The sequence below is a fragment of the Calonectris borealis genome, chromosome 4 (assembly GCF_964195595.1).
Source record: "Calonectris borealis chromosome 4, bCalBor7.hap1.2, whole genome shotgun sequence".
NCBI classification, from domain to species: Eukaryota; Metazoa; Chordata; class Aves; order Procellariiformes; family Procellariidae; genus Calonectris; species Calonectris borealis.
In genome coordinates, this window is record NC_134315.1 from 67,100,616 (window position 1) to 67,117,707 (window position 17,092).

Below are 17,092 nucleotides of genomic sequence, written 5' to 3' on the forward strand. Positions count from 1 at the left end.
ATTTGAGTGAATGTTTGTTCTGTCTTTGTCCAGTCAGTGAATTTTGCAATATTCTGGACACTAGCTAGAAAATAATAAGAGGGCATAAAATGGCCAAGACGGCCATCTTAGTGTCACTGTTGTGGTTTTTTATTTTTTCTGAAGTGCCGTGGGGCCTCTGAGTTTTATCTGGATGGCTTTCAGGGTTTGGCAGCAATGACATGTACTTCCACATCCAAAGAAATTCAGGAATATTGCTGCATCATGTCTTTGCTGACTCTGCAATGCAGCAGCATTGGGCTGTGAGCCCAAATCACAGTGGGAAGATATAAACCTTCTGACCCCGAGGTAAGAAGAACCAAATGGACAAGACTTACAGCAGAAAAGAGATAATCACAGAGAAATGCAAATTTTAGATGAGATAAAACTTTTGTTCTTTTGGTCCAAGTTCTTAACGAGAGGGCTATCATTAGGCTAGAATTATCTTTATGGATCCAGTGCTGGCAAGCTAAAATTCAGCTGCCTCTTAATCAGCATGCAGTATCTTCGCGGTCTTTCACGCTTGAGTCAAACCTCACTTTCACTCTTTGTGCAATGCCACAGTGTACAGGTCTGCACGATACATTACCACTCAGGAAAACCTCTTTCCTGCTCGCTCTTCAGTGATGTGTCGTTCCTCGTAGGTTCTTCATTTCTCTTACGAATATTTGGCCAGTTCTGCTGTAAGTATCTGCAAAATATCCAATTAGAGAATTAGAATTGTGTTAGTGTTTGGGATTTTTCAGTAGTTTATGGTTCCGGTTCAAATGTCATGATAGCCACAGAATTCACAAAGTTCTACAGCAACAGGAGAGGTCACGTTTCATGCAACTTAACCTTAGAGACAACTTTCTCCAATGCGAACATGTCTTCTGAGAGCAGGGCTGGAAAAGCCAGGTGGTGAATTCTTGTGGCTTGGCACTGGCATTAGGATGTGTTGCTTTTAGGGGAAATAAGATGTTTTTAGTAAGGGTTAACATAGAATTTAATGTTTTATGTTCCAGTAAGCTAAAAAGTAATGTTTGAAACTACAGAGGGTCTTCTCTTTAGCAGGATTTAACATGTGGTATTTCATTTATTAGCTGCTGTGCGCTAAAAGGACTTTTTTGTTGCTTATTTGTTTTTCTAATGAGGAGAAGGGCGGACATTGTATAACTTCTCAGGCAGCAGTGATTATGCAACTGATCCTGTTATTGTGGGGCCGAAGTCCTTCCTAGTCCCTGAGCACCAGCTGCTTGTGTTCTGTTTGCTGCTTTTTTTTTCCCGTTTCTTTCTTCCCTCCTGCCCCACTGCTTAGTTTGTGGACAAGTTATTTTCTTTCCTGTGTTGCTGTTTTCTTCTCTTTCCAGTGCCAGTGAGACAGTGGCTCATTTGGGTTTATTCTTCAATTCAGTATGCTGCAAAATCAAACTGCCCTTGTATATCACGCGAAGTATGAAATGTATAGAGAAATGAATTTTTTCATGAGAAGTAGAATTGCTTGATACTTTATGGGTATATAAGAAAAGGCATTTGTGTGGATCTAAATGAAATGTTATTGCAAATGGCCTTTGTTGAAGCCAAGGTCAAAAGTTACGAGTTCATTAGAAGCATGTAAAAAGCTGTCTGTTTTCTTTTTTTTTTTCCCCTTCCTTCAAAGGGTGGGCCTGAGAGAAATTTTAATTCTCTTCCCACCCAGCCCCTCATTCCCCCTACCCTGGGATCACCAAATAAAATATAGTACTCCTGTGTATGAGATGAGGTAGTTGTAAATTCATGCTTTTACAGCCAAGTGAGCTCACTGCAGTGTAATAAAGGCAGTCGATATATTGTAAAAATGCTGTACATCTTGCCCTATTCACACTTCATTTTCAGTTCACAGTTTTATGTCATGCTGTTTCCGTTTCAGGTTACATGGCTTCCCGTGAGCTTAAGTGACCGTAGACAGGCTGTTTTGATCTGTGATAAACATTCGGAAACCTGCCTGTACAATACTGCGTGATGGAACAAGAGACGGTAGACTTTTAGACTGTAACGCTGTTCTCTGCTTACAGATGAACTGAGTATACCACATACAAGTCCCAACAGAGGAAAAATAATAGTTGATCTGTGATACCACACTATTTGCTACACTGCTTGTGTTTCCATGTCAAATGTCATCAGTATCAGTCATAAATAGGCTCTAGTGCTTAATGTCCTATACCAAGGGAAATAAATTAGGGGTAAGGGTTTAAGGCATTATTTAGTTTGTAAGTCTTATGCTAAACAAGTTATAGGGAATGCAAAGGATGCATTTTCTTGCTCCTGGTGTCTGTACTGTGGATAAGCTATTTGGGGAGATGGCAAGTTGTCTTAGGATTTGTAAAAGTGCTGTCATTTGTAAGAAATTGTGGTCCTTTTGGCCTGAGCTATTTTTGTTAGAATTTCTTTTCCTTCAGTGACAATATGCCTCAGTGTGCTTTAGGCAGACCAGGAGTACAGAAGACGTTCTCTTTTGCAACTGAAAGACTGGATGCCTAATGTGTATACGTCAATCCTGTCTACTCATACCTCTACCCCCCAAATTTCTCATGGCAGGAATGCTGAGTTCTGGCTTAGAAGATATTGTTTCTCAAGTATAGCCTTGCCCAGCTATGCATGTTCAGTCCATTTTTGATAGCCATGTTTGTCACAGAGTTATTTGATTATTTCCATTGTTGAATACTCTGCTAGAGTTCACACCTCAGCCCCGCAGTTCTGGCACTACGAATGCAGTTGTACTTTATCAGAGCTCCTGATACTGGGGAAGCCCAGCAAGTAATGATGAGTAGGGAAGGATTGCAAAGATTTTTCTGGAAAAATACCCCAAAACCAACAAAACAGCTAGGTATCATGGCTAGCTCTTTGTCACCGTGGTGGTGGGGATGTCTTGGTCTAATGTAGAGTTCCCAAAAGCAATGCTTGTGTAAGGGCCGTAACTTCAATGAGAATTTTGAAATTGCTCTTCAGACCTTCTTGGCTGAGGTGATCGGTGGTCCTAATCCTAGAGTTCTTCTCAGTGACCTCAGAACTTCTCCAAGCCGGATTTCTGTGGCTTTTGGGAACTGTCATCTCTGGCCATGAAATGGATGTGGTGTGGGTTTTTTTGTCTGTTTGTTTTGTTTTGTTTCATTGTTTTGTTTTTTAAAGAAAGTAATGGAAGGAATTTGGAAATCAGTCTGTAACTTACTAGCTAACCACTAAAGTCCGGTATGGATTAGTAACTTAAAAGGCTTTTTTTTCTTACTACTGGTTTCCAAAATAGTCAGCAGTTGAGCCAGAAATCTTAGAAATTGAATAATTTAGAAGGAAGATGTTTCTTTGCTGCTTCGGAGAAAACATTTCCCACTCCCCCTACCCCCCCACCCCTTTTTAAATCTGGTGGTTTCTCTTCCAAGTTGCAGTTGCCTAAATTGCCCCTTTTCTTTTTGAGCCTTAATGCACTGTTGAGTTCGGTTATTGGAGAGTTTATTTTCTGTGGAAGGCAATGGAAAATTATAATTCTACATATGCTTCTAACAAGTTGCAGATAAGGGTTGATACCAATTTACGGTGGTGTTAGGAACACACTGTAAATGAACATCAGCTCAAGTTCAGTAATATTCTTGAAGAATTTCTTTATCAGTCTGTAGTGTCTCTCCTATTAAGTGCTGTTTGGATTTTCTACTTAACTAATTACTAAGGACATATCCACGAAATGTTAATACTCTTAAAAGAGAGTTCAAACTAATCTCTCCATCGCACTTTTACTCTTAAAAGAGTAAATCTCAATTGTGTTACCCAGTAAGGAGAGGCTTGAGAAGAATTTTAATCAAGAGTGGTATTTGATCACACTATTTAACGGCTGTTTATGTTTCAAATCTTGATCAGGAAGAGAACCGAGGTGGTGATGTTTCACTGCAAAGAAGGCAAAATATTATTGCCGAAATTAGTCTCTTTAAAGAAACTAATTCCAACTTGAGCTCTCCTGACAGACCTGGGTTGCGATATGAAAATCTGTGGTGTTTGGAAGTTGAAAAGCATGCAGGTCTAGTATCTTGGTTAAGCTTTTAAAAAAAAAAAGTGAAGTCCCTGTAAACTAGGAAGGTGACATTAATAAGTTTAATGACTTGTCTTGTATGGTGTTTCCTGATTCTGTGATACTCTTCTTGAGCTCTGTTTAAATAAATCTCGGTTTGTAAATGTGATTATTCTGGTATCTTGCAGTGTTTAGCAGTGCTCCTTGTTTCATTGTAGCGAACCTAAAGACTTCTGATTGTGTTGTGAAAAGCCCGATTCCTTCGAAATAACACCACACTAACTTTGGTTTATTACGATTATTTTAATGATGTGAGCAGCAAGCTAAATATGACATTTCTTTGCAGAATTCGTAGGAATCTACAGTCATCAAATTATGGTTAGCTAGTGTCTTTACAGTTAGTTTGATAAATATCATTAAGGACTTTTTTTTTTCTGAAAAATAAATCTGAACAGAAAGAAACAACAGTTTAAATAGCGTTAACAGACAGCTTTTATACCTCACCAGTTTTTAGCTTGCTTTTTACTTCATGTTCCCTTATTTCTTATGCAGTAGAATGGTAATAATATTTTATGGTATTGGGTTGGGTTTTTTTTTTCATTATGGACATTTTTTTTTGTATGCTTTGGTTATGGCACAAATAATTTTAGCCAGAATCATGGTTTTTTTTCTGATTTACTCTAATATTTCTAGTGCATAATTTTCAAATAGCTTTAACTTTGCAATAGGAAAAATAATTGTGATCAACTTAGATTGTATTTAGTAGAAGAGTAATAGGATTTTTTTCATTTGGTAAATACTCCAGATGGATAGTAGAGGAGGAAATTGTAAAAGAATGATACTGTTGGTGGCTCACAGGCAGAGGAGGAAGAGATTCTTCAAATTATATGTGGAGCAAGTTGAGTAAGAATGTGTTAAGAGGAAGGAAGGATCAAGCGGTATCATAAAGTAGCTGCTATATTCTTCCTAAATGTTGTCCCCTTTCCCTCCATCAGAAAAAAAACAAAACCAAACCAAACAACCCCCCAGCAAAAACCCAGGACAAAAGTCCAGACATAAATGTAAAATTCATGCATACACAAACTCAATAACTACAAATCTGTTAGAAATATTTAGGAATGAAGATATGATTCTGTGCCCATGGTAACAGGGAGAACTAGATAACTGTGGAAAATGAGTTACAATTATGATCTGTTGATACTTTTCTCTTAAGATATCTCTTCATGGTTGACCATACAGACCACTCTAATAATGAGGTTACTGGATGGCTGAAGAGACATCGCAATTTCATGTTGGCAAGTGTCGTTTCCTTGACTTAAGTAATTCAGTGTCTTTAATAATTTTTTTTCCCCTGTGTTTTAAAACTTACCCATTTGAAATGGTCTGGATCTGAAACTTGCTTCCTACTGAGTCTTTTTACAGATCTTGCGCTTCGAAGGGAAAGCTTTAATTCACCCATGATTTTTTGTGTAATACATGTCTGAAGTCTTGGCAGGTCAAGTTCTCTTTGTGTGGAATACATACTTAGACAGAAAGAAAACATTGGAAGCTAAATCTGTTATCTGCATTCTTCCACTTTCAACTTCTTAGGATTGCTAGGCAATACATCAAGTTACACTGTTAATTAGAGGATAAAAATGGGTATTATTTAGTGGTCTGAATCTGATCCAAGTTAATCATGATCAGGAGTGTGTATTCTGAGATATCTTTTTTGGCCTGGGACCTCTCTCTTAGATCTAACATCTCAGAAGAAAGGAAAGGAAAAAGTGATGAATGAACTGAGGAATGAAGGGATTGTCTGGGGAAGACTCTAAGGAAAGTTGGTTTGAATTTTGAGTGTGAACTTAACAGCATGAGATCCACTGTGTGGAAGTATTTTAAATATGCACACAATGAAAATTTAGCTATCATGCCTGAACAAATTAAAGCCCACGAGCTGAGCGTTCTGTTGAGCTCTCCCAGTTGCAAAGCAAAGTCCTTTTGAGAAACTTAGACTAGCGTGTTTCAAGTGCTGAGTGCTGCTTTCTGGAAAAGAGAACAAAACACATGGTCGTAATTTTTGTAGGTGACTTTAAGAGTGACTCCATTTAGGCACTTTTATTTCTTTTTAGGACTTGATCTGCAGTACCTTACTTTCCCTTTGGTTCAAGAAAAAGGAAAAAACAATTAGCTGAGTATATTAAGTGCCAGTGATGAGCCGCATGGGGAGGTCTGACCCCCCCAAAATGGCTGTGGGAGCTAGTCTTCTGTTCAACTTGGGGGTCACTAAATGAAAAGGTGACTTTTTACTTTGGACACACTTTGATTTCACAGTGTAGGCTGAAACGGTTATTGGGGTATTCAGTATTGGTTTAGTCTGTTGGTGTTTGTTGGGATTTTTTAAAATTTTATTTCTAACACTTACATTAAGCCAGTCAAGACAGCAAAAGTTTCATTCAAAATGAGATCCCTGGCAGCTGCCAAGAAGGCAGAACCCAAAGCTGTGAGGACTTTGCAGGCAATCTGCAGAATGAACTCTCCCATAGAGCCTGAGCCCCAGGAACACGGTAAATAATCTTGGACAATATTCAGAAGGTCTCTCTCCTATCAGGGTGGTGGTAGTAGTTCAGTGGATTTCTTTGTTTCCAGGTAGCTACTGAAGTAAGGCATCATCTCATTTACTATCAGAAGTTGGTAAACTGTGCAGTAAAATAGACATTTATGGAAATTGTTGTCTTAATGTTCCTTTTCTAACATGCCTTGTTACTTCAGTTAAGTTAGAAATGACTTGGACTTGGAGAGAGCTGTCTGAGTATATGCTAGGCTTGCAAACTCATGGAGTACAAACAACTGGTTACAGGTGGGAGTTTGAGGAGCTGAGTAAAAAAACTCTTCTCTGAGATGAGAATCGCTATTCTGCAGCACTCTTCTGAGAGGTGAAGGTTGGCAAATTGTGGTGAGATGGCTAGCGCCACAACAGCTACAGAAATTGTGGTGAGATGGCTAGCGTCACAACAGCTACAGAAATGTTTTATAGCTGTACATGTGCTTTGGAAACAAAGTCTGGGAGCTGAAGATTCCTGGTGTAGCGTGTGATAGAATAAACAAGTAAACCTTTATTGTTAGGATTTATGTATATCATCACCTTCGGCTTGTTCAGTTGCAATGTTGAACAGAATCTTTAGGATATACGTAAACATTTAAATATATACTGATCTGTACTTTTGGTGGTCAGGCTGCTTATTGCCTTAACTGTCTGAGCTGGCAAAATTCTCTATCAAAAAGGGATGTGACCCGCAGACCTGGGAACAGTAACATTTATAGCAGAGAGGAAACCATTTCTTGGAATACCTGTGCTTCAAGGCGTCCAGTCCAAGGTCGCTGACCAGAAAAGAGTTCTTGTAGAACAGGAATAGCTAACTGGCAACCCAGAAATGAAACCTCCTCTGCAAATCTGTTTCTTCTGATCACTGGGAATACCTGGACACAGGCTGTGCAGCACGCAGCCTAAAAACAGTGTGCTTACCCCAGGGCGGGAGGACTGCTGGGAAATGTGTACAGCCTGGCTGGCCAGTTACCTGGAGGGCTGCTTCCTCTTTGCCTGCTGCCCTAATTTTCCTTTCCCTCAACACACACTGAGCAAGTGGCTTGGTGCTGTGCATGTTATGAAGCCTTGTTCTAGGCTTTTGGGTGAGGACACTGTTGAGAAGATGCGTGTAGGCTAGAGCTGCTGGCCAGGAAGCACAGCTACCTCCCCATTATCTGTGGGGCAATTTCTCCATGTTGCAGATGGACAAAAAACAGAGACTCATGGATGCAAGAGTTAACTTGATGCAAGGTCAGCTCTTGCCCTTATGAAAATGTTACCTGAAGTACAGCACCACGTGAATAGCTGTGCTCTTGTCAAAGGCAGCTTACCAGGGCAGCTGCTTTTGGGCAGTACCCTGGACTCGACTCCAGGTAGGACCACTGAAATGTCGCCATGCCGTGATTCTCTGTGATCCTTGTTAAGGAAGGGTTGTTAGTGCAGGTCAAAATGTTGCCCCCACACTGAGGGTGCTGGAGAAAAACTTGTCACAGGACTCATGTGCTGCAGGACATGGCAGCTGGAACGGCTCTTGAGGAACCTGCTTGGATCTCCTAGGGCTGGATGCAAGTCAAATACAAAAGATACTGATAGTTAGGTCGTCTGTATGCTTTGGGAGGGCCTGTCCTCTGCCCAACATATCCTATAGTATGTCTGCTTTCTGTTCTTTTCCTCCTGTTTTTCATTTACTGCAGACTTAATGACTGTCATTCTGGCCCCCAAGCAGATGCCTGGAGAGAAAACTATGTCCACTGGTGGAAAGGTTACCTTCCCTGTTGTAAAGTAGCAGAATAGGCGGAAAGCTGAAAGCTGTTGATCAGAGTTAAAAGAATCCATACAGTTGAGAGATTTCGGAAAGCAGAGCAGTCAGTCAACTGACTTTGCACATTAAATTTTAGAATGGGATGCTGGGATTAAGACTCACTATCTACATGACAGTGGGGAAAAAGAACCTCTCAAGATCTCTCAGGTTGGAAGAAACCTTGGCAGGCCTGTAGTCCAGCCTCCTGCTCACAGCCAGACCAGCTGTGAGATGGGGCCAAGTTGCACTGGGCCTGATCCTGTCACGTCTTGAAAACCTGTGCTGGAGAGAGCATAGCCTCTCTGGTGCCTCTCTGTCCTCAGTGGGGGAGAAAAGCTTTATATGCAGTCTGAATCTCTCTTTTATCAATTTATGCCTGTTGTCTCTCATCCTCCTGCCGTGCAGTGCTGTGAAAAGCCTGGCTTTGTCTTTGGTTTGCCAATAGCCTGTGGCACCTTTTAATATAGGTCAGCCTTCAGACCTTGTTAGGAAATTGTAACTTCGTGATTAATTAAAGTAAATAAAAATGAATATGAGCTTGGAATTATGGCAGGGATAGCATAGTGATACATTGATTACATTATGCAATGTAACAGTGACTATAGCTGTATTGAGCAAGCTAGCATGTAGACACTAATTAAGAGGGAAAAATCTTTATTTACTTTTCAGTGTATTATTTGGAACAACGCACACGCTTCTCTTCGTAAAAGAAACAAATAACCGTCTCCCCACTACCGAGGCAATTGAACATAGTACTTAAAATTGTGTTGCAAGCCTCCAAATATCATCAAGGTAGCTCATTTGTTCTTAGGAGTGCCAGAGCATCTGTCCTCCAGGAAGTTATCTGACCTTTGGATTTCAGAATTTTAGGTATCAGTGATGTAGATAATAAGGGTTTGTCTCTGTATCTAGAGGGTTTTATTCATTCCTGTGGAAAGCTAAAGGATTAGCAAGGCATTAGCTTCCTGAAATAAACAGAGAACCCCTCTCTATTATTCTAGTTTTTGTTTCTGATTTGATGAAGCAAAATATTATGTGCCTTCATGAAGGTTTATCTTATTCTTTCATAAATAAAATAATAGCTTGTATAAACAATACAGACTCACTATTTGAATGTGTATTTGACTGATCTGATTAAGGGCCCTGTCTTTTGATATTTGATCAACTTATAAAGTGTGTACACGGTCACTAATCTTTATTTTAGACGAGCTGACCACTGTAGAAAGCGTCTCTTGGAGATGCGCAGGGATAAAATGAGAGGCACTGGACACAACCAGCAACAAGGTAAATTACAACTAAGATAAAAATTTATACCATGAAGGTAGTCGAACACTGGAGTTGGTTTCTCAAAGACGTAATGGGATTTCCACCCTTGGAGATGCTCAGAACTCACCTAGACCTCTGAGCAACCTGATATAAGCTGACCCTGTGCTGAGCAAAAGCTAGGCCACGTGACCTTCTTACATGCCTTCCAGCCTATATCATTCTGTACTTGCATGTAAACAACATCCAGTATTTCTATGATAGGAATCATAGCGCTGTAATATTAAGACCCAATTACTTAATTTGAAAACCTCTATGTAAAAAGATGATGCTTCTTATCAGGCGATTTAATTAATGAAACTTTAAGTCACAGGTGACCTGCAAGTCACTTCAGCATATCTATGTAGGGAGCATCTTGAGTTTAACACTGACAGATTGCGATCTATTTCTACAAGAAGCGCGTTTCTTTGCTACTAAGAGCAGAAGAGTGTTTATGGGTGATTGTGGATTAATGCATCCTTGGCAAAGACTTTTGTAGATTGAGGATTGAGTACAGTAGATGAGAATATTCTGAAGACAACTTGAAATAAATTTTACTAATCTATTTAAATGTACATGGTTTTGATGGTTCATTTGGAGGGAGAATTAGCATTTATTTCCATTTGGAGCATCAACTTATAATAGCAGATATTATCAAAGCATGCAAATTTAATTAAGAAGTAATTAAAGAGCAAAGTAAGATCAAGCGTGTACGACAATTTTCTTGTTCCTTTTTCAGTCTAATTTTGGCCTTGACAAATGCGCAGTTTATGGAGCACTTCTTTCCAGTGGCATAGAAATCAGGGGCTGCATTAAGTCTTCCTGACTCTTCCAAATGACTGCAGTGATACTGAAGCAAGACTTGGGCTCTCCAACACAGCTTGCCTGCAGTAAATGAGACTGGATTTATTTCCTTGACTTTCATTGTCTTGCTTTAAAAAACCTTGAGGTTTTGGTGTTAAAATTCCCTTGCCTTTAAATTCTACCCAAATTGTTGAAGTTCTTTTTTGGTGTTTTGCCTCTTTGTGTATAGGATCCCTCTGGAGGAGACGTGAATGCAGCTGCAACTCGAGCAGTTTCTCTAGGGTGATGTCTCCTATTGTGCCTGGTTGGCACTTTGCATATATATCTTCTCAGCGCTTGCTATATTGATAAGAATCTGGCTGAAATGCAACCCGTTAAAGACTAGAATTTTTCAGGTAAGAAGGGACTATTGTCTGAAAGGCATAGGAGTGCATGGTGCCTGAGATATCATTTGTCAAGGGTTCTGTAGTTTGGTTGCTTTTAGCTCTTGGATGACTTCAGTGGAAAGCAGCAACATTTAAGAGTTGTATCTAGTAAGGTAGCTGTAATGATCTGTCATTATGACCCCTTTTGTGAGGGTCCTCCTCTTTTAAGTTGAGTGTGAAGGCATCTGCGTTTTTGAGGGTTGGCATGGGACTTGGCACGTTGTCTCACAGAGCGGGATATCTTCCTTCCCCCCCCTTCCCCCTTTTTTTTCCTCCTCCTCTCTAAAGATGGTTAGTTGTTGGGAATATAAGCTAAAGCATTCACATTGGTTTAGCCCGGTTATAATTGGGCTTGCCCGCTCAAACAGCGTGTCTGTCATTATGTGTGAGAAGTAGAGGTTTCATCTGGTTACTTGCTTATCTGTTCTTACGGGCCTTTCTGGTGCTTGGAGACAGGACATCATCTGTGCAGAATTTTGTGCTCTGAATCGTGCTTTCTTCAATAGTCATGAAGCAGAGATATTTGTAATTTAGACCACTACAAACAAGATCTTCCCTCTCCACCTCCAGAAAGTTGTGTTTAAGGTGTCGTGGTGTTTCCTGCCCGCCCCCAGCTACTATCGTCTTCCTGGTGTTGCTTGCTTTCCAAGCTGTGTTACGCTTGCTCTTGGGGACCGCAAGAACGCCGACTTATGGATGGTCATATTCTTTTAAGTTGAAGATGGATGGAGTAATAGTTGGTGAAAATTTTTTAAGCAGTCTGTGGTGACAAGTGTCAGTAGACTTCTGTGTGTCATTTTTGCTGTTTTCTACTGTGAACCTCTGGGGTTGATCTATGAGAAGGTGAAATGTGCACCTTAATGCATTTCGTTCTTCATCTTTCTTGAGCATGAGGAGGTTAATGGAGTCTTCGCTTGGAAGTATGCGTTCATTTGGAAGCATGACAAGAATGCCAATAATTGGATTTAAAAACAAAAAGCAAAAGAATCCAGTAAAACCTGTGAGGAGAAGAAAGTACCCAGTTTGCTGGAGTTTTGAAATTTATTGAAGAAAACAGATGTGGTACCTGTCCCTGCATTCAGGTTTACAATGCTAGAGCTTGGTTTAGCAGAAGTAGCAAATAAGAAACAGTAAAGAAAGAGGGCTTTGGAGGGAGCCAGAAACTGAAGTGCTTTACCTGTGTGTTTTTTTGGGGTGTTTTTTTATTTTGTTTTGTTTTTTTTACAAATGAGGCTGACCATTTTGAGGGCTTCTAAGGTCTTTTCTTTGTCAGAGGGAAACATCTGTCTCTTTCAACCTGATCCTACTGTTAAAATAGCTGAAGATACTTAGGCAACGTATTGCCCACATTTGTATTCCTTCTCTCAAATTCTATGTACAGCAGAAATATATTGTTACCTAACTTATTTCTCATCATTGAAGACAGTGTGAATTCAGATATCAGTTCCTGCTGGCGATATATGGTCCTGATCTCCCGCCTCATCTGGCTAAAGATGTGCTTTGTCTTCACGTCCCTTGTAGTGCATCTGAAAGTGCACCAGTGATCTAGAGAATGCATGCTAAGCACGTGCTAAGCTAAGTCTCTACTAGAAAAGGCAGAAATTGGTCTTGGGTCATGTAATGTTTATGATCCCTTTGATTTCTTTCAGTTAGAAGCAGGATTTTTATCTCTATTGGACATGGAGTAAGTACTAGCACTCAATTACTGTAATTCCTAGCAACAACTGTTTTGGGCTTCAACATCACAATGCCTTGTTCAGCTCCCGCTGATGTGCATTTTGTTTGTATGTAATGTCTTCCTCAACTTCTCTCTGATATAACATGTGAGTGGGTTTTGTAACTTTGTGGAACATGGGAACAGGTAGGAAAATGGCTGGTTAAGTCTGAATAGGTTTCTGTTGAATACTGCAGGAACCAAGTGGTTTGTGATTGCTGAGATTTGTTATTCAGCACTTTCTGTGGGATGTCTGGTGAGGGCAGCAATCAAATTCTATTTGATTTGTTAAACTCTAGAAACAGTGCCTGAAGTACTGAGATACTCAGTCGAAATAAAAATAGAGACCTAACTAAAACTTCTGGTGGCATACCTAGTGGGATGCAGGAGTGCAAATGTTTTATGTTACAGTGAGCAAATTATTTAAATGACAAAGACAAAGAAGTAATGGCAGCTAAGAGAAGTTATTCAAATCGTACATACATATTATTAGAAATTGATTTAAATGTATCAGCATCAATTCTGAAGAAGAATGTTTGGATAAGCAGTAGTCAAAGTTCAGTTGACTATATCCTTTATCTTAACAGAAAGATGTTTATAATAAAAAAAGTGCATTTATTATAAAATATATGCTGACCCAGTGTATTATGCAGTTAAGAAAACCAAAAGCTTTTATTCTTCTGATGGAAAAATATTTTTTATAATCTTATGTAATTATACAAACTACATAAATAATTTAACTCTTCAAGAAATGCCTGTAGATTGGGACTTGTCTGAAAAAGAAAATGTTTGTTAAACTTGATGGTAACTGCTGTGAAGTGTTGCTTATGTTTTATTGGTCGTGCTCAAGCTGGCCACCCTAATATTATGTCTTGAAAAAATAGTTGCAAATGACATGTTCTAACTCTTTGAACCAAAGGAAGCCCTTCAGTGCAGCAGGGAGCTTTATGTAAGCCGTGGATGGGGGTGGTTTTGGTGACTGAAATTTGTTTTCTGAATAACACTTGATTTCTGGAAAATAATAGATGTGGCTGCTGCCAGAGTTCAGTGGTGGGTCATGAAAACGAAGTGACTCAGAGCTGGGAGCCAGCAGCATGGCTTCTCAGTTGTGCTGGCGTCTACTGAGTCACATGCCACCTATATGTACATCAGTGCAGATGTGTTCTGGTGGATGAGAAATCATGAAGGTATTTGTTTTGCATAGCAAGTGGAAACATGGCAACTCTTTGTTATATTTGTTACTTGTAATTTACTTTTTCATGAGGTAATTGCCACTTGATGTGCTTTTGAAATGGTCATGAGAAGACACCGAATATGAAATGGGTGGTTTGATTCTTCGCTATGCTTCCCTTCCATTATGGGTTTCAGCAGCCTCTGAATAGTGTGGGATCTGCAAATGGGAAAGCCATTAGCTAGAGAGGAAGGTGCCATATGTCTTCTCACTGCGTGTCTGGAAAGGTGCAGTCTGATTCAGAGTGAACTTATATTCCTTTCTGCACCCTTTCAGTGGAGAGAGATGGGTAAGGAAGCCTGTAGGCAGTGCAGCCATGGAGTCCCTTATGTGCCTGCTTGTCACTAGGAAGTCCATTGTCCCTGTGGAGGGTCAGGAACCTAGTTCGGATGGAGAGAGGGTGAATGCCCTAAGAAATCTTCTAGGAAAGGTAAATTTGAGTCTTGATTATTTGGAAAACATAGATCCTTAAGCACAAAGAGGAAGGGTTTTGTTTTCGGCGTTTAACATGCCAGTGTATTTCCCAGAAGCGTTTCTCCTTTACAGCGGAGACTTGATTAAGCGGGAGGTAACTAAGCTATGCCACCCCCTTGGCACTGACCAGAAAGGGTTCTCCTTTCTCAGAACTTGCAGCAGGGTTTTTGTCCGAGCATAGCGTAGTTGGAGGACATACACTAGCTGCCATTTCTGCTTGGGATGGCTTGGGAAGGCTCTGCTCTGAGCCTTCTGTAGGCTGGGGGATGCAAGGAGACTGGTGTCACTTGAACTGCCTTGGGTGCTTCCAGAGTTTTGCTGTTTGTCACCACTGGGTTCAAAACTAAGCTATTTTGTTACTTAGTTTAATTATATTTCTGTGGAGGATGTCAGTCTTTTGGGATATTCAAGGTTGAAAACTTCTTCCTTTTTCTCTTTGCTGTAGTATAAATGGGATGTGCTGTTGGCTTTGCAGCCACTTTTGGTAACTCAGCTGATGACCACAGGGAGAACTTAAGCTTGGGCAATACTAAAGATTGGTTGATGAAAGTAAAGTAGGAGTGGTTTATTTTTGGCACCAAGGAAGGCATTTCGTTCTTGTTAACTATGTTTAAACAGCACCTCCTGCTCCCCCCCTTTCGCCCCCGTGTTAATTGGTTTTGAGACTGAGAGTCAAAACAACTCATTTAATTCAGATGCTTTTGATGAAGTATTTCTCAAGCCATTGTGACCCTAACAAACTTAAAATATGGAAGTAGGATAAATGTAAGGGAATCAAGACTTAAAGAGATGAGGCATTCCAAGCGTAGTGTGGGATTATAGATAAACTAGATGGTTTAGGCATGGTTGGAGTAATGGTTCCTTACTGCTCCCACAACGTTCGTTGTTTTTACTGCACCTAGTTTCTCTTAGACCAAGTAAATAACGCATATGAAAGAGGGTTGCAAGCTGTCTTCAGGGTTTCACTTCCTAATACTGTTTTTTACAATTTTAGCTGGAGAAGATGCTGATACTACCCTTTGATTTCTGCTCAAGTAAGCTTGTGGGTTTTGAGTACTTGTAGTGTAACTGGTCATTTGAGCTTTGCAAATATAGTAAGTGTTAATTAAGTTTGGCGTAATCTCAGTCTGATCTGATTTGGAGCCCATACCCGAGACTTCCACTGTCTGTGTTTAAAAATAAAAATCTGTCGTTTTGAACCTGAGAGTTGGTGATACAATGAAGTTCTTACTAGAGTGAAATGCAGTTGAAGGTAGCAGAAACTACAATTCCTTATTTGTGTTGAGGTTTACTGCCAAGCTAGTTCCAGTAACTTTTCCTATGACAAAAGGACTATTTGTTTATCCTCTTAGTTTAAATATCTATTTGCTTCTGTAGAGGTAAAAATAAAAGTGCTCATCCTACTTCTTGCATTTCTGAGTTTCACAGTCCAATTTCTACTGTTTCACACACTGCACACACGCAGTATTTGGTACCGCCTGCTGACTCCTTATTTTTCCCCATGAACAGTTGCATGACGATGAGATGGAAGTGAGGGGAGATGAGACGGGTAGAAGCGGAGGATGAAGGCTTTCCACGGGCATGTTGTGCTGAATAAGGCGAGGATACTGTAGGGTGGTTCTCTGGGCTTGATGATTCTGCGTGGCAGCATGGGCCTGCGGTATGTCGCACAGGACTGGTATGAACCTGGACTTTCGCACTGGCAAAGAAGCATCTAAGATACCACATAAATCATGGGCATGGATGCAGTGACACATGTGAGGCTGGATTCTAGGATGTCTGCTGGCCTGACTTTATCTAGTTTATTTTAGTTATGGTGACCACTGCAGGTGGGTTGCTGGAGCTAATCTCCTGAGAAAATAATTGTAAGCGGATGCTGTGTGGCCTGTGGGTAGGAGAGGTAAATGAGCTGAAGTAGCAAAGATGCTGTTGAGAATGCCAGTGGGGTGAGCACATGAAGTGCCTGAGTGGATGGATCCCTCTGGAAATTGAACTCGTTAGCCTGTTGTCCCGTGTACTGGGGATGTTGGTATATTTTTCTAGTTTGTTACTCAGATGCCTTTACCAATTTCCTAGATTAAAATAGGAGTATTCTTTCTAAAAGCAGGCTTCACTCAACAAGCAAGGGCCCTTAGTCTTAAAACAAAATAAACACAATTTAAAATCTCCCAAGAGCCTCAAATGGCGTACTTTGTTAATTGAAATCCCTTCCCTGTTGTAGGAGTAGCAGAGGGTTTTATGGTCATGGAGGATGCAGTTATAAGAGAACTTCTTGGTTTAGCTGTTAATGCTAAACTCTTGCACTTGCCAGCAAGTTACTTAACGTTGTTGTATACACTAAAAACTTGTAACAAAATGTTTTATTGTTATTAAGCCCTGCAATATCTCTCTGAGCAAGTTTGTTGTATTAGTGTCATCTCTCTTACAAAGCCTTTCTAAGGTACCTGATAATGTGCTGCTTTTTTTGACCTGTGTGGATTTTTCCCCCTAAAATCTTCCCTGCTCCTTTTAATGTACAAAATAATAAAACAACAAATGATGTGAATTGTATTACAAAGTTTTCCCAGTTGCTTTAGGTATGCCTGTACTGTGTAATGCATCGTAGTGTAGGAACGCCTGAACTACTAGTGCCGAATGGGGCTGACCGGGAATCAGAGATAAAATAATGGTCTGCCATCTCATGGGTAATTAACCAAGGTGCAGCATTTCACCAAGGTACCTAGTTGTTTGCCAGGTCCAACA

At 40.2% G+C, this 17,092-nt stretch overlaps 1 protein-coding gene across 10 annotated transcripts in view; it reads left to right on the forward strand.

Moving 5' to 3' along the window:
* WDFY3 (WD repeat and FYVE domain containing 3) overlaps positions 1-17,092 on the forward strand; it is a 178,362-nt gene that overhangs the window by 16,298 nt on the left and 144,972 nt on the right. The gene's annotated exons all lie outside the window — the stretch shown is intronic.